The sequence below is a fragment of the Equus quagga genome, chromosome 14, assembly GCF_021613505.1.
Source record: "Equus quagga isolate Etosha38 chromosome 14, UCLA_HA_Equagga_1.0, whole genome shotgun sequence".
Lineage (NCBI taxonomy): Eukaryota > Metazoa > Chordata > Mammalia > Perissodactyla > Equidae > Equus > Equus quagga.
Window position 1 is genome coordinate 22,600,419 of NC_060280.1, and position 20,775 is coordinate 22,621,193.

At 47.8% G+C, this 20,775-nt stretch overlaps 1 protein-coding gene across 1 annotated transcript in view; it reads left to right on the forward strand.

The window, feature by feature from the left end:
- Positions 1–7,166: 7,166 nt before the first annotated feature.
- DCHS1 (dachsous cadherin-related 1) overlaps positions 7,167–20,775 on the forward strand; it is a 35,716-nt gene continuing 22,107 nt past the window's right edge. The window contains exon 1 of the mRNA XM_046685222.1: positions 7,167–7,416. The gene's annotated coding sequence lies outside the window, so the exon portion shown is untranslated. The remainder of the gene's footprint in view (positions 7,417–20,775) is intronic.

Here is a 20,775-nt window from a genome sequence, read left to right on the forward strand (position 1 = left end):
TTGTAAACTTTACATGTAATTAAAAGAAACAGAATTTTGGTAAATTGACAGAATTGGTAAATTCAGCAAACTGATTGTTCTGTGAATTGAAATTCAGAGAACTGGCTTTCCTTACTTCCCATCCCAGAGGACAGGAGTCCTTCCTCTTCTCCACATTGAATCCCTCCACCTGTGTTCTAGATCCCATCCCCTTCTGCTTTGTCTGGCTCTTGCTCTTTGGGAGAGAATCAGGAGTTTCATTTTTTCTTTCCTAGAGCCTCTACAGGGAGTTGAAGTCCTTCAGAGCCTGGAAAACATACTTGCTCTTGGAAGATCCCAATCCAAACAGTGCTGGACTCTGGCTATTTTTTAATACTCCTGCTCACTTTCTCCAGGGCTGGGCTCTACCAAAGAACTCTAATGACTGTGGCTTCTCATGAGCATTTGAAGAGAGGGGGTGGGGCACTAAGGCTTGGAGCAGTCTGAAACCAAGCACTGATGCTACCCAGAGCCTCTTCCTGCACTAAGAAGAAACAAATGAGGAACAGAGCCACTGAGACTCATCAGCCTCCCATTCTGTCATTCAGCATCATCCTTCACAAGGCAGGCCCTTTGGGTCATCTCTTCTTTCCCATTTGGTCATCCCCACACTGATCTCTTCTTCCTTACCCCTAGTTAATTCGCCCGTCTGCTGCTTCCTTGCCTTTTAGCCCTTCCCATCATGGACCCACTTCCCAATCTTACTTGTTCTGAAACCTCCATTTCATGGTGACAAACCTCTAAATTCTCAGGCTCTCTATATACCTCTGAGCTTCCACTTCCTATGTAAGAGAGCTGGCTTTCCTTAAGTACTTCACATCTGCACATTCTTTCACATGTCTGGGGAGGAGAGGGAAGGAGTCTCTACTCTTGGGGCTCCTCAAGGCCCAAACACAGACAACTACTTTTTCACAACCCCCTAACCTTTGATAATCATACCATCTTGTTATACAAGCCTCTACTGTCCTCAGTGTTGTCATGAAATGAATCTCCCCTCTTTTTCATCAAGGACTTCAGTGTAACTGTGCCTATATCCTTTGTTCTCGGCTGGTATCCTCAACTCCCTGGTCCTTTAGGCCTATAAAGCTACTAGCCATCATTCCTCTTAACAGTGTCTCTACTCCTTTAACATTTTCTTCAAGATCCCTAACATATAGTCTCCCTCTTGTCCCATTTTTCACAAAATCCCAACTCCTCTCCAGAGAGAATGAGATCATCAGGTATGATGGCCTCAAATTGCTGTCCTGTCCACCTTCCTCCCACACTGCCATCATACCCTTACACATGCACTTATCTGCATCCTCACTCATCTTCCCTTTCAGTCTTGAAGGAGGAGGTATCTCTCTTCTGTTAAAGACCAATTCCTTTTTGTAGTCATGGTTAATTCTTCAGTTCCTTTTCTCTCCTCTGGGACCTTGTTCCACTAAGCCATTGCCTCTCCATTAGCTCCATATCAGCAGTATTAAAACATGGTCCTGCTGCTTTCTTCCATGCAACTGTTCCTCAGTCCTTCCCCTTCCCATTCCTCCTCCCACTCTCCTGTTACCTATTCTTTCTTTCTTTCCTTACTGCACTCACTGAGTAGTGGTCCTTGATACTCTTGTCTCACTAACATCCTTTCTTAATTCTGAAATAGCAACCCCCTTCATGCCAGTCATTCACTTAACAAATACTGATTGAACATTACCTATGTGCAGGCACAGCATATATGTGCTACAAGAGTGAACAAACCAGTTTTCTGTTTAGTGGAGTATATAGACATTTAATCAAATATTCACACACCAGAAACTTGCACTGCCACAAAGGAGAAGTGATAACTGCCACAAAGGAGAAGTACCAGGCACTATGATAACCCATCATATGGAGATTTGACTTAGAGAGGTCAGGGAAGATGTCTGTGAGGAAGTGATGCTTCAGCTGAGATCTGAAGGTTAAATGAGAGGTCACTTAACAGAAGAAAGGACTAAAGCATGCCCTGGGTAAAAGGGCAAGTTTATGCCAAAGCTTTTTTTTTTTTTTGAGGAAGATTACCCCTGAACTAACATCTGCCACCAATCCTGCTCTTTTTGCTGAGGAAGGCTGGCCCTGAGCTAAAATCTATGCCCATCTTCCTCTACTTTATATGTGGGATGCCTACCACACTGTGGTTTGTCAACCAGTGCCATGTCTGCACCCGGAATCTGAACTAGCCAACCTTGGGCTGCCAAAGTAGAATGTGTGCACTTAACCGCTGCAGCACTGGGCTGGCCCCTATGCCAAAGCATTTTTAACAATCAGTGTGAATGGGAGCTGCCATCTTCTTAAGTGATGTTGCCTTCTGCTCCCAAGATTGATCTGGATGGGCACATGAGTCAACCTAGGCCATCTCAAGTCTTTCCTCAGGATTTCTGAGTTTGTTGGTGTTGTCATAAAACCTATCTAAGTATATAAAATAATGATTTAAAAATTAGTTTAAAATGTCAGGAGGGAGAAGAGACAAATCTTCCAAACAGAAGAATTCCAAATAATACACTACATATTATAACATATATCACATGTTCCACCCTCCAGGAGGTAGAGCTTAATCTCCCCTTCACTGAGTATGGGACTTAGTGACTCACTTCCAAAGAACGGAATATGGAAAGAGAAAAAAAAAGTAGCTTTATAGTGGACAGACCTGATGTATACAACCGTAACTGAGTGATCAAAGTAAACATCACCAGTGACAATTCATGTTGGTATGTACCCCCTGATATGATGTGATGAGAAGAGCATTTCATCTCTGTGGCCCTTCTTCTTCCCAGTCTAATCATAAGGGGAACATCAGAGAAACCCAAATTGAGGGACATTCAACAAAATACCTGGCCAGGATTCTTCAAAACTGTTAAGGTCATGAAAAAACAAGGAAAGACAAAGAAAACTGTCACAGACCAGAGGAGACTAACTAAACATGAAGACTAAATGCAATGTGGTATTTTGCACTGAATCCAGGATAAGGACATTAGTGAAAACACTGGTGAAATCAGAACAAAGTCCAGAGCTTAGTTAATAGTGATGTACCAATGTTAACCTCTCATTTTTGACAAATGTATCATAATTATTTAAGATATTCTCATCAGAGGAAACTGGGTAAACAGTATATGGGAACTCAGTACTATCTTTGCAACTTTTCTATAAATCTAAAATTACTCAAAAATAAAATTTTTAAAAAATCAGTAGCAGAAAATGAAGCAGAATAAAAGGAAAAACAGAAACTAGATACACAGAAAAAGTCTTGATGGTATTTGAGTTTCTGTTGTATTTGCCAGTCTTCTCCCAGGTTTGGTAACCTGGGCCAATAAATCTACCCTCCTTTCCTAAGCTAAATTCAGTTAGGTTTCTTTCACATGCCATTAAGTTTTCATTCTTCCACACTGTCACTACTGTTTTACCTCATCCTTCAAGATCTGGTTCCAGTGTCATCTTTCTGACACCATTTGCTGATGTCCCAACCCAGGGTTGGATTAGGAATCCCCTCTATGCCCACAATCCCATGTTTTCCTCTATCATTATACTTCGTGGTGCCAATGCGCAGATTTGTCTTCATAGCTCACTGTGAGCTCCTTAGTCCTATCTTAACTATGTATCTTAAGTATAAAGCTGACACATAATGGACACTTACATGTGTCTTCAACAAATGAAAAAAAGCAAAAAAATGCATTTAGGTTCTCTTATAGGAAAAACTCTAGCCCCATAAAACACCTGTCCCCTTCTCTAGCTATAGATTTCTCTCCTTCCCTGCAGTCAAGCCTCTTTGAAGAGTAGGCTGTACTCCAAGTCTTCAGTTCCTAACTGCTCACTCATTGTTTTACTGAGCGCCAACCAGTTTCCACCCTACCACTCCACCTACCCTGTTGTCACCAAGGTCAGCGGTGGCCTCCCTTTGGCCCAATCCAATGGATACCTTTCGGTCGTTAACTCCCTGGCCTCTTCTGTTTCATGTCAACCCTGATGATCACTCTCTCCGTTGTGGCTTCTTTGCTGGCCTTTCGCCTAGCGTCAGTGGCACCACTTGCCTCCCTTTATTTCTCCTCCCTCTCTGGCCACTCCTCATTTTTCTTTGAAGGCTGCTCCTTCTCTCCTCAACCTGGAGCTTCTCAGGGTTTGTTCTAGTCCCCCTTCTCTTCCCAAAATATACATGCTGTCCCTGAGCAATCTTTTTTTTTTTTTTTGAGGAAGATTAGCCCTAAGCTAACTGCTGCCAATCCTCCTCTTTTTTCTGAGGAGGACTGGCCCTGAGCTAACATCTGTACCCATCTTCCTCTACTTTATACGTGCGACGCCTACCACAGCATGGCTTGCCAAGCAGTGCCATGTCCGCACCCAGGATCCGAACCAGCGAACCCTGGGCTGCCGAAGCAGAACATGTGCACTTAACCACTGCACCACTGGGCCAGCCCTGTCCCTGAGCAATCTTATTCACTCCTATAGCTTCACTTACCATTTGTCACATTTACCATATAAGGTAACACAAACCTAAGGCAATTTCCAGTGAGAAAAATCCAAAAACCTTTTTGACCAACCTGAAAATATATACCTTTAGAGATGAGCATGAAACAATCAAAAGTCTACTTCTATTAGTTAATGGTCTTTATTATACATATATTTAAATTAATACATCATATAAAATATTGATTTATAAATATTGTTTTCTTTCCATTCTCATAATTCACTAAACAACTTTATGCACACTCTTAACATTCATCCTCCAAAGCAGAGTCTTTCTCATTATTAGAGTCACTTTTTCAGCCATCTTACACATTTTCCAAAACAGATGACCTTCTTCTCTTCAGTCTAAGCAAAGAGTTTGGGAGAGGACACAGTGCAATTTGAATCCACATATGATGCAGTCATTGGAAAGTTTATCCCATTTGCATCACACTCGGGCAGTTGGTTTTTGGCATGCATCCTGCAAGAGTGTATTTGTGACCTCTAAAAATCACTTAATGTACTGCCTTTTTAAAATAATTTTTTAATTGTTAATTTCTTTACTGAAGTGTAACATTCATACAGAAGAAGGCAGAAATCATAGTATTATGTTCAATGAATTGTCACAAAGTGTAACACCCATATAACTCAGGTCAAGAAATAGAACATTTCCAGCATCCCAGAAGCCCCTCCCAAGTACTACTGTATTACTTTTTAAAGCTATCTTTAAAAAGCATATTTAGAGACATCCAACACATGCAGTTGTGAGGTCATACTACAGGAATAGTTACCAAAGCTGTGTTAAATTTCTTTGACTATGGATTCTGTGGCAAGTGAACTATACAAGCATCCAAAATAGCATTGTTGAGGACATTTCAAGTTAATGGGTCTTGCCAAAACAGTGAAAATAGTTAGCATTTATTGAGCACTTACTATGTGCCAGGTACATGGTACTTTACATATATTAAATAATTTAATCCTTAGCCCTACTTGATAGATGAGAAAACTGAGGCAGAGATAGGTTAAGCAACATTCCAAAAGCCACACAGCTTGTAAATGGCAGACTCTGGACCCCAAGCCAAGCAGCCTAGTTCCAGAGTCCACAAGCTTAGTCACCATACCATACTGCCCTATCCAGTGGTTTGTTGTTCAAAATAAAGTAAATGAGAGCAAACCCTGTAATATGAGAGACTCTGTAAGGACTCAAATATCAGGTTACTCCCTCTTTCCTGAGGGATGATTTTGGAAAAACAAGAAAGCAAAAACCTCACTCTATATTCAAACTTATACGGTATTTGCAGATGACTCCCAAATATTTATGTCCATCCCAGACCACTCTTCTAGGCTTCAGACCTACCTACCCAACAGGCACTTCAAAGTCAGCAGCCCAAATGGAAAGTCATCATCTTTCTATATCAATCCCTTGAAAGCTGCTCTGGCTCCTTTTGTCCAGCACAGTGAAAGTCACCACCATCTACCCAGCTGCCCAAGCCAGAAACCTGGTGTTATCAAGGACTCAGCCTCTCCTTCACTTCTTTCAAAATCACACTTCCACCTGATTTAACTGAAACTTTGTTCTCTCTCCCCAGAAGTTCGCGATTTCTTTGTACCATTTGTACACATCTCAAGTCCAGAATACCTTTGGACTCAAAGCCTACTCACAGTCGTAAGAAAAGACAAAAGAGGAGGGGTCAAAACTTTTTAATATTCTCCACCTGTCTGTTTTCACTTCTCTCCATTTTCTCTCCCCCACTGGCTCCTCAATTCCCACCTCCCTGCCCAGTCTCTTTCCTTTTCTGGGGAGTATACCCTGAATTAGACCACCATCCACAAATCTCTTCGTTCCAATACCCTCCAATCTCTAGCTTCAAATTTAGGATGAAAGTGGAAATGAGGGAAAGAGAACTAGGTGATGAGGAAGGGAAAAGGCAGAAAGAGCATGGGATAAACAGAAGTGACTAGGAGGAGGGGATGGAGAGAGTAAGCCGAAGAAGAGGATGGGGAAGAGGAGCACGGGGAAAAGACGGAAGACAGACGGGAATGGGGCAAAGGTGGGAGGAAAAGGGATGACGAGGAGGTGACAGACAAGTTGAGGAGAAAGAGGTGAGGAGGAGAGATGGGGAGAGTGGATGCGGCGACAGGGAAGGGAGAAGGGTTGGGAAAGGAGATGGGAGAATCTGATGTGCAGAAGAGGTTGGGGAGACAGGATCAAGGAGAAGGGGATGGAAAGAAAAGGATGGGAGAAGGGGTGAGAAGAGGGGATGGGGAGAAAGAGAGAGGAGAGGGAGAAAAAAGGGTTGGGAGGGAGAAGGGACGAGAGGGAGAAGAGGACAGTGAGGCAGAAAAGGTGACGACGGGGGAATAGAGAGTGGGAAAGAAGATGGACGAGGAGGACGAGAAGGAAAGGGCCGGAGGAGAGAGGATGTAGAGACGGGATGGGAAGAAGGGTCGGGGCGCAGGGACTGGGAGAAGAGAGGAGAACCGGGACGGCAGGTCGCTAGAGCTGGATCCGGCGCCGGGGACTTGGGCCGGGAAGTCGAGGGGCGGAGGGACGGCGGACGGGCGGTGGGGGCGCCGCGGCGAGAGCGTGGGGGCGGGGGCGGGGGCTCCGCGGGCGGAGGGGCGGGGGCTCGGGTTACCGCGCGGAGGGCGGGGGAGGGGAGGGGAGGGGAGGGGAGGGGTCGAGGGGCCGGGGCGGCGAATCTCGCATCCTCCGCGGGGAGGCTGTGGAGGAGGCGGCGCCCCGGCGGCGGTGACGGCGGCGGACGGACCGACCGACGGCCAGGGGCGCGCGGACCGACGGCCGGCTGCCTGGATCTGATCGCTGGCCCGGAGACGGCGGCGGCGGACGATGCGCGGCTCCAGGCCCCGCGCGGGCGGGCGCTGCCCGGGGGGCTGACCGCGGCCGGACGGCGCCCCAGGAACGGGCGAGGGAGCCCGCGCCGCGCGGAGGTCAGTGCCCGCGGCCGCCCGGCTCGTCCGGCCGCGCCTGCCGGGTCCGCCGGCCTCTCCCGGGCGGCGGCAGCGACGGTGGAGCCGGGGGCTTTGTTCTGAGCCGGAGACAATGGGGGAGGGGGGGCCTGGGCCTGCGGGACGAGGGCGAGCGTGAACACGAGCGTGGGGGCAGGGCCTGGGGGTCTTTGTGTGCTTGTGTCATCGAGTCGGGTTGTGTGGCGGCGTGAGAGTGCCTGGGGTGCGGGGTGCGGGCAGGGCGTGTGTGTGTTACCCCGAGTGTGAGTGCATCGGATGAGTGTGAGTCAGTGCGTGTCACTGGGAGGTTGTGTTTCCGTGTGTATCTGTCTGGCCGTGTGTGTATGTGCGTGTCACTCCGAGAGTGTGTGGGTCAGAATGAGTGTGTGTCATGGTGAGCGAGTCCCTGTGAGGGAGTGTGTGTGTGTGAGGGAGTGTGTGTGTGTTTTGCCCGCCTCTGTGGGAGCCATGTGTCAGAATGTGGAGGATGGGTGTGTGACAGACAAACTGAGACAGAGACAAAGAAACTGCAGGGGGAGAAATAAAAAGAAGCAGAGGAGAGTCAGGGGAAGCCTGAAGTGGAGGTGGGTCACCTAGACTGCTGTTCTGAGTGTGTGCTCAGCATACCTAGTCAGAATCCTGTGTGGGGCTTGGAGAGAGGTCACTGTCGGCCTGGTCCCACGTGGAGGGGGTGGGGAGAAGGAGGTCTAGAAGCACAATGAACTCAGTGTGGCGTGGGCTGGGCCAGCAGCCACTGGGTCATAGGCCAGAAAAATATTGTTGCTTATGTCAACTTCTCCAATACCCACAGGGGACACAGTCATAGCCCTACTTAACCCACGGGGGACACAGTACCAGGCAACACACATGGACAAGAGACGCCTTCACAGCGATGACACACCCCCAGAAAGCACTGTCAGAGCCAACACACACCTTTAGAAGATGCTCTCAGGACAACACACACCCACGGCAGAAATGGTGCAGCCAACACACTCCTACAGGATCATTGTTGAGGCCAACACATACCATGGGGGACACTGTTACTGCTAGCATCTTTCCAGAGACACTGTCACAGCAATACACATCCATTGGAAACAATGTCACAGCCAACTCATCTAGGTTGTACTTCATTAGAGCTGCCTATACAAGCAGGTGTCCCTGAGACCTGACACTAACAGCAGGCTGTGTTGCAACTGCCCTTACCACATACCCACTTGTACAACCCATAGGAGATGCACTTTTAGGTGACATGCACACACCACAGGGTGAGCTGTTCCAACTGCTCAAGAAACTCCCATTAACTTAGGATGTTCACACCATTACTCCTTGTCATCCACAGACTTCCCAGGCTTACTCTCTTGTTCCCTGAAAACTTGGGGATGTGGATCAGTCTTCCCCTCACCCTGTATCCTGCCATGATTCTAAGGGTCCCTCCAACACCCCAGCCTTATATTTTCTTGAGCTCATTAGCTCCTGGTACCTTCTCCCCTCCCAGGACCACTCTGTAGTACTGGTCCATCTCTAAACTTCTAAACTCCTGCATTGCCCTCTCTGCCCACTGCTTCCTATGTCTTTCTAGTTGTCGGATGCCTTGGCTCCCATTTCACTTACTCTTCAACCTCATAATGACATCTTGCCCTTAACCTCTTTGCTTTCTCCTAATCTGCCCCTTCTGGCTTTGTGCTCTCCTTCCAGTTTATGCACCCAGAACCATCCTTCAACCACTCCTTGGCCACTCTTTGTTCCGTTGTTCCTGAGCTTCCCCATCCCGCAGTCTCAACCTTGCTGGAATGATTTCCCAACCACACCAAGTGATGCTTCTATAAATTTATGCTTCTATAAATTCCACCCTCAAGTGGGCCCTCTATAAATAAATAGATGAAATTTTTTCTATTTTCTTCACACCCCTTAACCTCACATCCCTCACCCCATTATTTTCAGTAGATTAATTAGTCAGTCTGCTGGTTCATTCACTCAGCAAACACATGTTAAGCACCGGCTCTGTGCCAGGCATTGTGGTAGGTGCTGGCATCACAAGGGTGAACAAAATGGACATGGTCCTTACTTTTATGGAGCTTACAGGCTCTAGGGTGAGTGCTATAACATGACAGCATATAGCATGAAGTCAGAAGCAGCCTTCTGGAGAAAGTGACATTTAAGCTTAAGCTTGATGGATAAATAGGAAGTTGACCAAGCAAAGGAGAGGTGGAGGTGAGGTGGGGTGGGTGGAGAATATTCCAAGCCAAGGAAGCAGCATGGAAAAGCCCACATGCAAGAAAGTATTGTGTGTTTGACGGATAAAGCAATCCACTGAGCCTGGCACTAATACCATGATATGAAGAAAAGTGAGAGAGTCTAGGAGAGGTAGGTAGAGGGTTAATTAGATCACCTAGTTCTGGTAGGTCATACCAAAAAATTTAACCCATGAATAATGGAAAGTCACCAAATCATTTGAAGCTGTGGTGTGACATTATCAGATCTGTTTTAGAAGTACCACCCTGACAGCAGTGGAGAGACTGTAGAGAGGAGTCTGAAAAGAAGGAGGATGGGGCCGGCCCCATGGCCAAGTGGTTAAGTTCACGTGCTCTGCTTTGGCGGCTCAGGGTTTCCCCGGTTCGGATCCTGGGCACAGACATTGTACCACTCATTAAGCCATGCTGAGGTGGCGTCCCACATGCCACAACTAGAAGGACCCACAACTAAAAATATACAACTATGTACCAGGGGGCTTTGGGGAAAAAAAGGAAAAATAAAATCTTTTAAAAAAGAAGAAGGAGGATAGTTGGCTGTTGCAGAAACCCAGGAGGGGATAACACTGGCCTGAACTGGAGTAGTGGGAGTAGAAAGGGAGGAACTAGATCGTTTCAAGAGTTCTCTAGGCAGTGGGGTCAGCAAGGCTTAGTGACAGAATGGATGTGGAGGATGAGGAAGAGGGAGGAGGCAAGAATAGACAACCTGGCCTATTCACTCAAAGAAAATTGAGACCATCCGGTTTGAATTCTCTCAGCTTTCTGCCTCCTCCCTCAAATTTCATCTGCAACCTCCTCAATCTTTTCTCCTTCTGTCTTATAATAACGAAGAGGTGTGTGTTCTATGTAAGACCCCTCTTCCACCTGTGTTGTGGATCCCATCCCCTCCTTCTTCCATGGGGACCTCACTCAACTAATTATTCCATGTCTGTCCGTGTCTCTAGCTTCTCCATCTATACCCATTTCTCCTGCGAGCACATGAAGAGCCTCCAGTCTCTCCTATCTTCCTTAACCCTGTAATACCCGATTAGCTAAGAGACTGTATCACTTTGCTTCACTGACACATTTTGTGAAAGGATCTTCTGCATGGAGCTGTTCCCACTTCCTGCCCCTCCAATGTAACTGCTCTCCCTAAGAGAAAGTGACCTCTCACCTACCAGATCTAGGGACTCTTTCAAAAATCCTCAACTGCTTGACCTCTTGGTAAGGTCTGACATTGTTGGCCATTCTTTTGTCTTTGAATCATTCTTGTCTTATGGCTTCTGAGCCACCATTTTACTCTATCAACGATTAACAGCTCTCTTGTTATAGCTGTCAACAATTAAAGCTCTCATGTGCCAACCACGTTGCTAGTTGATGGGAATACGCACTATAATAGAAAACACTCTTCCTACCCTCAAGAAGTTTAAACCTCAGTAGAGGAGACAGGCAGATAAACAGATGATTACATTATGGTGGCATACATGCATCTCTCTCCCAGAGCTGCTCCTGACTGTTCCTTCTCAGTCTGCTTTGGGGGCTCTTTTGGGTGGCCCCTACTGTTACTGTTCCAAGGTTGCATATTATTCATCTTGGGGTTCTGGCTTGGACCTTCTTATCGTCTCACTGTATACATCCCCCCGGGTGATCCATCTCATTCATTTCCTGGGCTTTAATTATCATCTATATAGGCCGGTGACTCCCAAATATCTACCTCTTCCACACCTCTCTTCTGACCTGCAGACCTGCATATCTGCTTCCTACCTGATCTTTACTATATAGCTCACAAACCCCTTAACATGTCCAAACCTGAACTCATCATTCCTTCCTCCCCCACACCACCATCCTCACTTAGTTACCAAGCTGCAAACCCAGAAATTAACTGTAGCCACCCCCATCTCCACATGTCCTACAACCCAGAAAGTCATGGGAACCTGTTGGTTCTACTCCTTTCCAGGTCTCTGATATCCCATCCCATTTTCTCCATGACTTCAGTTACTGCCCTCACCTCACCATTTTTTCACATAAGTTACTACAAGAGCCACCTAACTTGTCTCCATAGACTTCTACTCTTCCCTCTTCCAATCCCTTCTTTTCATTGCAGCAAGAGAGATCTCCCTAAGGTGCAAATCCAGCCATGTCATTCCCTGCTCAGCATTCTTCAGTGTCTTTACAATTGTCTTGGGTGAAATTTCTACTTTAATGAGGGTTGTGAGATCCTTCCTGATCTGACCCTCAGCCTCCCAGCCACATCGCCTGTCCCATCTCCCTAGCTTCCTCACATTGCGAGTTCCAGCCATATTAAATTCCTTGTAGTTCCCCAAAGACATTACATTCTTCCATGCTTCTGGCCCTTTGCATATACTGCTTTCTGCCCGAAAAGCCCTTCACTCCCTTCTTCTCCTGACTAACCCACTCCCATCCTCAGATTAGTCTCAAACCCTGCCTTTCCTGACTCCACCAGGCAGGCTTGGGATCCTCTTGTCTCACTGTTGTCATTGCCTCTTACCTGTTCTGTCTCTCTAACTGGGCTGGGCTACCTCCTTGATGGCAATGTTGCATATTATCATCTTCATGTCTCCAGTGCCGCTCTACAGATGCTTGGCAATAAACAAATGAATGAATAAATGAGGCACCTCACAGCGTATCCCTCATCCTCATTCATTCTTCAGAGACTGACATCTGGTCTCAACTGCCCACACAATCGAGACATTTCCACCCATACCCACTTATCCCACTGGAGACATTTCCACTCCCCTCTCCCACAACTTATCCTTCCTCACCTTACACGCTCTCCTCCTTTCTTTCACCTGGGCTTCTCTTTTCCTGGATCCTCTTCCTCTCCCCTGTGTGCTTTATTTCTCTTTCATTTAGTTAGCAGATATTTAAGGAGCACCAGAAATTTGCAGATCCAAATCTACTGGGCCAGGTTCCTTTTGGAATTCTTGGAGATAGTGGAAGATGAGGAAGCTGTGACCTGCCATCAGGCCACAGGCACCACAGTGCCTCGCCATCCACTCCACTCTACCAGGCCACCTTCCCTGGAGGTGCCATATGCTGCTCCTTCCTCTAATGCTCCCTCACATACACCCGCTCTGGGCCCTCCAACTCCTGGCACCCTGGCCCCTGCTCCTCTTATCAGCTTCCCGGGTACTTGTGTTCTCTTCCTTTTCCCTCTCCTGCCTATCAGTGGTAACAGAAGCAAGACTGGACTCTCTGATGCCTGGGTACCTGCAAGCAAAAGCCCTTCCCAGGGGCTTATGTTGTTGGATCTCATGTTTGTCCTGGCTTCCCACTGCCTACTCCTTCCTTTAGCTCCAGTGTCCATGTTTCCTAGGTAACCCTCTGACTCCCAGGCATTTTCAACTGCTGCCACTTGGTAGGGCCTTCTCAGTTCCTGTGTCCCCTGGTGAGAGGACACCCCCCCGCCCCCCACAGTCCATCTGGAACCCCCAAGCCTGAGTCAGGATACCCCTCTGTGTTCTTAGCATACTAGAATGTCCTTGTTTATGTCTCTCTGTCTAAGCTGCTCCCTGGAAGGAGCTGTTATCTCTCAGAGCCTAGTTCACACCTCCCATACTGGAGGAGGGGAAAGAGAAAAGGGGGGGGGGGGGGCTACACCTCACACCCTTCATCCACACCATTTGCCACCTGGGTGACTTTAGCTTCTCTGAGCTCCCCTTTCCTCAGGTGAAAATGGAGGTAACATTAAGAGAGCTGTTTTGAGGATTCAAAAGCAAACTATTAAGTGCTCAACTCTTAACTTAGTTAATTTTACTTCCAATATCTCAGTCCCTCTACTGTGCTCTCCTGCCCTTCGACCTCCCACTTCTGCAAACTTACTCTTTCCTCTCGATATCTCTGGGTTGCTACATCTCCAACTTCTCTGCTAGCTCCAGCCTCGCTGGCCTCCTCTGCAACCTGAACTCTGATTGTCATGGTCAGACCTTAGGACCAGGCCTTGCTGCCCATCAACACCAGCCCAGCTCCCTCACTCTTCCCGGGTCTCCCTACCTGTGAAGACCACGAAGGCAGGACTCAATCTATCCTGGTCACTGCTCTATCTCTACTGCTTTGTGTGGTGTTTGGCACATGGTAGGTCTTCAATAGATATTTGTTGAATAAATCTATTAATGAATCATTTCACACTCTAGGCCTACCTCTCCCCATTTTTCTCTTTGTCCCCTGGAGACCTCCAAAGATCCTCTGGTTCCTCCCTCTGTCTCACCACCTGACCCCAGCCTGATCCTCTACATGGACTAGCAGTTGCCTCATCACTGATCTTCTCCTCTAACTCACCTTGTGCACACTGCTACAGTTATACTCCTAAAGCAGAACTTTGCTCATTCTCCCTCCCTGTTCTGTTACCTGGCAAGTTACATGACCCTTTATCAGCATATTCCAAGCCCTCCAGCAGAGAAGCAATATGGTGTAACAGCACTAGCTTTGGGATCTGTCAGAGCTGCATTCCAGATGTCTCTCTGCTACCCACTCTAAGCCTCAGTTTCCTCATCTGTGAAATAACACTTACCCCAGGGTTATTGTCTGTGTCTGGCACACAACAATAGCAGCTGATATTTACTGAGCCTTCACTGTGTGCCAGACACCATGCTAAGTTTTTTGTAGCATTTTTTCATTTATCCCTCATATCAACCATATAAAGTAGGCACTTTAGTACCCATATTACAGAAGAGGAAGCTAAAGCTTAGAAAGGTTAAACACCTTGCCCCAGTTACGCTATTAAGTAGCAGAGTCAGGATCTGAACTCAAGTCTGACTGACAGCAGAGCCTATCTTAACCACTGTAACAATAGCTCATGCTTGCCCACTTATAAAATGTTTACTGGGTACCAGACATTGTTCTAACTGCAAACACAGTGTAGGAAGTATCATTATTGTCCTTATTTTGTAAATGGGGAAATGGAAGCACTGAAAAATTAAATGGTTTGCCTAAGGTCACACAGCTAGTAAGTGTGAAGCTGGGCAAAAATCCAGTTGGTTTGGCCCCAGAGTCCTTGTCTTCACCACTGTCTTGTCCTGCCCGACTATGATATGTTGCCTCCCTATTCTAGGAGTGCAGTAAATGTGCATTGATGAATGAATCTATGCTGACGTCTGGTCTGTGGCTAGTTGTTAGTTAATTTGTGTTCTCTCATTTCCCACTGCAGGAGGCTTGTACCCTTAGGACTCTCCTGAAATTATTCTCCCCAAGATCATTAGTGAACTCCTTACTGCTAAAATCAGGTGCCCACTTCCCAGCCCCATCTTACTTGAACTCTCAGCAGCACTGGACACTACCGATGCCTCCTTCCTTGTTGAAATGGTTCCTCCTTTAACTTCTGTGATACTTCCTCCTTCTCCTTCTCCTCCAAGAAGAATAAAGGTCTCCTCAGTCTGCCCCTTAAATTGGACTGTTCTTCAGGGTTCCATCCTACACTCTCTTCTCACTTTACATGTTCTATCTGATGGGTCTCCACGCCCACGGCTTTCATTTACCCCTTGATTTGCCCAAATCCATATCTCCAACCCACGCCTCTCCCCTATGCTCCAGACTTGCAAATCCAACTGTGCCTGGGACATTTCCACATGGGGATCCCAACAGGCACCCGATAAATGGCTTCTCCTTTGTGGTAACTGAATGGCACCACTTTAATAACCAAGAAAGAACTGTGGGAGTCAGTCTAGAGCCCTTCCATTCCCTCACCCTTCCCAAAGAGTCACTGGCCAAGTCCTGTTGACTTCACCTCCTCACATCTTTCTTATCTGTGTCCCCTCAGTCCCACTCTACTGACTTGGGCTATTACAGACACCTCATACCTGTTCTCCCTCCTCCCGTAGGTTCTCTTCTTTAAGCTTCCATCGTCTTGCTAGGATTCTCTCCCCTCAGGTCCCCTGTAATTCCTTCTCTATATCTCTCCCTTCTCCCTGATTCCCAGGCAACATGGATTGCACAGTCCTGGGTTCAAACTGAAGCTGTATTAACTCAGGAAAGTTGTTTTACTTCAAGCCCCAATTTCTTCAATGGAAGGCGAGACACCTTCTTCACATTTTGTTAGGATGATTAAATGAGATACTGTCTGTGAATTTCCTGGCATAGGGCTCAGCACACCTTAAAAGCTCAGAAGATTGACTTTCCCTCCACCTCCTCTGCTCACATTTGTCCCCAGCCTTCCCTGAGGTGCCTCCTGGGAACTAGTCCTTGAGAGGGACAGAGCCAAGCTCTGGCACTGCCCTGGCCACTGTCCCCTGGGGTTGTCCCAGGGAATCCAGGAAAGCCAGTTTGTCAGCCTTCTTCTCCCTCCTCCCTTCCTCATGCCTCCTGTCCTATCCTCCCACCTTCCTCCAGCTCCGGCTCCCACCTCTGTCTGCCTCCCCTCAACCTCTCCAGGCTTGCTGTTCCTGTCTCTGACTTACCTCTCTTTTCTGCATTAATTCCACTCCCTCTTTGCTTTGCCGGACATGTTGACATTCACTCTCCCTCAGTTTTGTTCCCTGTCATCCCCCCTCCCAGAACTCTTGCCTCTCTTCCTTTCTCCTTTATGTCTAACCCTGTATCTCCACCTCCAGTTGTTCACTGAGGCTGTCCTTGTCTTCCTCCACTTCTGCTTCAATGTGCCTTTCATAGCCCCCTCCTCACCCTGTTGTCTTTCTGGTCCCTGCCCCTCCCTGGCCCTGGGACAGGAAGTTGAGGGAGGAGGCCTGGGCGGTGCCAGCTCCCCGGGTCTGCTTCCCCTTCTGTACCTCAGGCTACTCCTCTACTTCCTTCTGGAGCACCCCCTTCCCTTGTGGGGCCCCCCCCAGCCCACCTCTCTTTCCTCTCCTGTTCCCCGTGCTCCCAGGTCCTATGGACACACAGGCTGCGGGAGGGGGTAGGATTGACATCACATTTCAGGCCCCAATGAACAGTCTCGCCCCTCCCCCTCCTAATGAGAACCAGCTGTGGTTCCAGAGGCCCAGATGTGGGGCTAGAGGGGGAGAGCAGGATGGAGCCAGAGGACAGAGTAACAGGACCAGGACAGAGTGAGGGCATGTAGCAAGGCAGACCGGCTGGGAGAAGAGATGTGACAGTCCAGGGGTAAAAAGAAGACAGATCTGTGCAGGAGGCAGGACAGATTGGGGGGAGACAGATGAGCGGTTTAGGCCAGATCTGGGGGAAGGGATGGGACGGACTTGAAGAAGGAAAGAAACAGGAAGAGAGAAGAGGAGCAAGACTTGGGGAAGAGGCAGTGAGAAACACTGGACAGATGGGGGGAGATGGTGCTGAGAAGAGAGTTGGAGAGAGGATGAGACGGTCTCGGGAGAGAGTCTGGAGTTCGAGTTTGGAACTGGAAGCCTTGGAGCAGGAAGTGATGAGGCACAGTCCAGACAGAGGCCCCAGGGACCCAGAGGTCACAGCTGCAGCCGCAGAGCTGACCACGAGTGCCCCGGCAGCATGTGTGAGAGCACGCCTGTGTGTGGGTGGGTCTGTGCACGTGCCTGCCTGTGTGAGTCTCTGTATACGTGAAAGTGGGTCTGTCCGTGTGTGTGGGCTGTGTGTGTGTAACTGTGCCTTTGTTTGTATGGGGAGAGTGTCTGTGGGTGTGAATATGCCTGTCCATGGGAGGCCAGTGAGAAAATGTCTTTCTATGTGTATGTATGTGTCTGTATGTATACCTGAATGGGGGGCGGGGAGGTTCCATGTGAATGAATATGCCCATCTGTGTGTGTGTGAAAACATGCTGCTCTCTATCTGTGAGGAAAGGTATCTGTGTATGTGTGTTGGCTGTGGATGTGTTAAAGTTGCCTCTGTGCATGTGTGTATGAGTATGTGTTGAATATGCCTATCTGCTTGCGAGTCTGTGCCTGGCTGTGTGAGGTCTGTGACTTTGTGAGTATGCACCTTTGCGTGTCCACTGTGAGAGTGTATTGGGGAGTTTGCTTTGGACAGGGACCCAGGTTGGGTGATGAGGAGGGCACTGGGGTCTACACAGGTTGGGAGAAGGGGCATCTGCCTGGGCCTGAATCCCTCCTCTTCAAGACTGATCATTCACCTGAGCTTTTTTCTCATGCCATTCATACATCCTTTCATTCAGAAAATTTACTGATCATGTACTATATACCATCCTCCATGTTACACACAATAGTGAGTAAGATACATTCCTGGCCCTCAAACAGCTGATATTCTCTCTGGGTGGGGAGACAGAGAATTATAATACAGCATATAATAAGTACATTGACCCCACTGTCCATTATCTTCTCTTCCTCACAACCATAACTGCTTTCTGTCCACTGACTGATTAAATGAATAGGACCAACTCTTTTATTTTAAGTTTTTTTTTTAAGATTTTATTTTTCCTTTTTCTCCCCAAAGCCTCCCAGTACATAGTTGTGTATTTTTAGTTGTGGGTCCTTCTAGTTGTGGCATGTGGGATGCCGCCTCAGCATGGCCTGATGAGCAGTGCCATGTCCGCACCCAGGATTTGAACCGGCAAAACCCTGGGCCACCGAACTGGAGCCCGCAAACTTAACGACTTGGCCATGGGGCCAGCCCTGAATAGGACCAACTCTTAACCCTTGATCTCTAACCCAGTCTCTAGGCCTAGATCCCTGACCAGGGCCCCTGGCCATCCTGTACACGCAGCCTCTCCCTTCTTTGAGTCAGGCCTGTGTTCACTCTGACTTTCTTCTTCTGAATTCCTCTGACCTATTATTCCATCTGGCAGCTCCACGGGTTCCTCAGACTTGAGACCCCAGGAGAGGGGCCGTAGTGCACACGTAGAACCCCAGAACTCTAAAGCCAAGATGAGGGGACCTATCAGGGATGGTGTTGGGAACTGATGAGACAGCATCCACCAAATGCCCAACTCTGAGCTTCTTGCTTCCATTGCCTCTAATTCCCACAAACCCCCATAAGGTAGGTATTACATAGCCATTGTACAGATTAGGAAAATAACAGTCAGACTGGGACTCAAACCCAACTCAAACTCCAGAGTCCCTGCTCCTTTTATTGCCTCACACAGGTAGGAAAGATGGGGGTTGGAAGTATAAGAGGGAAGTCAGACATTCTCCTCCCGTAGGAGGACAGGAAGTCCTAGAGCAGAGCAAATCTATAAAGACCTAAGGATACACTTCTATAGCCACACTTCTGACCGTGGTACCTCAGAGGCATGGGCTCACGTGTGTTTGTATATGTCGTCTGAGTTAGCATGTCTGTGGACGTTTCTCTCTGTGTCAGTATGTGAGTGCAGTGGTGTGGAATTATGAGGTTCTGACCATTCTTCAGCAGCGATTGCCTGCTAACGCTATACTTCTAATAAATGCTGGAGAATCAGAGACCAGGACTCTCAAGTTGCTGCCTTCCAGGCGCCTCCAGTTCAGCATCGGGGGCGGACACATGACTGTGCAGTTTATTGTCAGCGTGCACTAAAAGCAGTGGGAGCCCAGTAGAGGGTACAGTAGGCTTTGCAGAGGGGTGAGGGAGATGTCATAGAAGATTCCACACAAGACAGGACATTTGAACTGGATCTTGAAGTTTGAGTAGGAGATGGCCAGTTGAAGAAGACTTTTAGAAGATATCTCAGGTGAGAGAATAGTGTCTACAAGGGAAGGAGTTGGGGAGGGGCATGGTAATGGGTCGAGCATTGTAATGCAGAGTTGTGGAAAGGCAGGTAAAGGTGGGCACACCAGAGAGGTTGACAGGGCTCAGATCAGGAAGATATATTAAGGAGGTTGGACTTTATCTTGTGGGCCAGAAGTTCTATACCTACAGTCCATGAACTCCTTGCAGACACAAGTTTGTGTGTGTGTGTGTGTGTACCTGCATTTTTTTTTCCATAGAGGGGCAGCAGTTTTCTGCTGTCAGTAATGGCGAACCAGTGGAAGCCATTCATCAGGAGAGGTTTGGTGAGAGCTGTGTGGATAGCTCTGGCCAGGTGGAGATGGATCAGAGGGTCCAAGCCAGGAGGCAGGGGGACCAGTGAGGAGCTGTTGCAGGAATCAAAAGGAGAGATGACAGTGCTTGTACTGGGCCAGCAGCAGCGTGAAAAGAGGAAAGGGCAGACTTGAGACAAATCTAGTTGAGATGGTCAGGTTTTTATGACTAATTGGAAATCAGCCCAAAGAAAAGCAAGGATGCACAGAGAGCTTCTGGATTTCTGGCTTGGACACCTGAGGAGTGCTGGTGCTGTTCACAGGAAAGGAATGGATAAAGAAAATCAGCTTGAGTGAAGGTTGGGGATGTGTGTTAAGGACGTCCAGTATGTGGCTGGGCATGTGTCTCCTGAGCTCTCTGGAGCTGGAGCTGGAAGTTTGAAAGTCATCAGCAAGTAGACAACACATAAAAAATGATTGATACATTTGAACTCAAGGCATGGGAATGGATAAGTTTACCCAGGCAGAGTGTGGGGAGTGGGAAAAGACGAGGCCCAGGATTGAGTCCTGAAGAGCATCAATTTTTAAAGGATGGGCAGAGGAAGAAGAACTTGCAAAGGAGGTTGAGGAGTGGGCAGAGGTTGAGGAGTGGGCAGAGAAGTACAATGGAAGCAAGGGGTAGGGTGTCACCATGTGAAGCCAAGAGGAGTAGGCTTCAAGAAGCCAATGGTCAGTGATCCAGTGTTCCACAATGATCCAGCAAGAGGAAGATAAAAAAATGTCCGTTGGATGTGGAGCACAGAGATGATAGAAAGCTTAGTGAAAGCAATGTCACAGGAGGGAAAACCTCATTGCACAGAGGGAGGAGGGTGTGAGAAGTGAGAAATTGGGGGAAATGAACCAGCCTTTCAGAAAGGGCAAACCCTCCACTGACTCTGCTCTCACTTAGTCAATGTAGGCCTTCATGGGGCTTTAGGCTTCCTCCTTCTTGCACTTCAGCAGCATTTGAAACCCTGGCTTCCCTTAGACTCAGAAGCACCTCCCTCTCTTGTTTTCTTTCTCTCTCTTTCTGGCCAGTTAAGGACACCTTTGTCCAGCTGATGGTTCAGGCCAGAAATTTGCCTATCATTCTTGAGTTCTCCCACTCCCTCATCTTCTGCCTTCAAGCAGTCATCAAGCCCGGCCTATTCTACCTTCTAAACTTCCCACAGACCCATCCACGTTTCACCTGTTTCATTGCTAACACTCATCCAAGCAATCAAAGC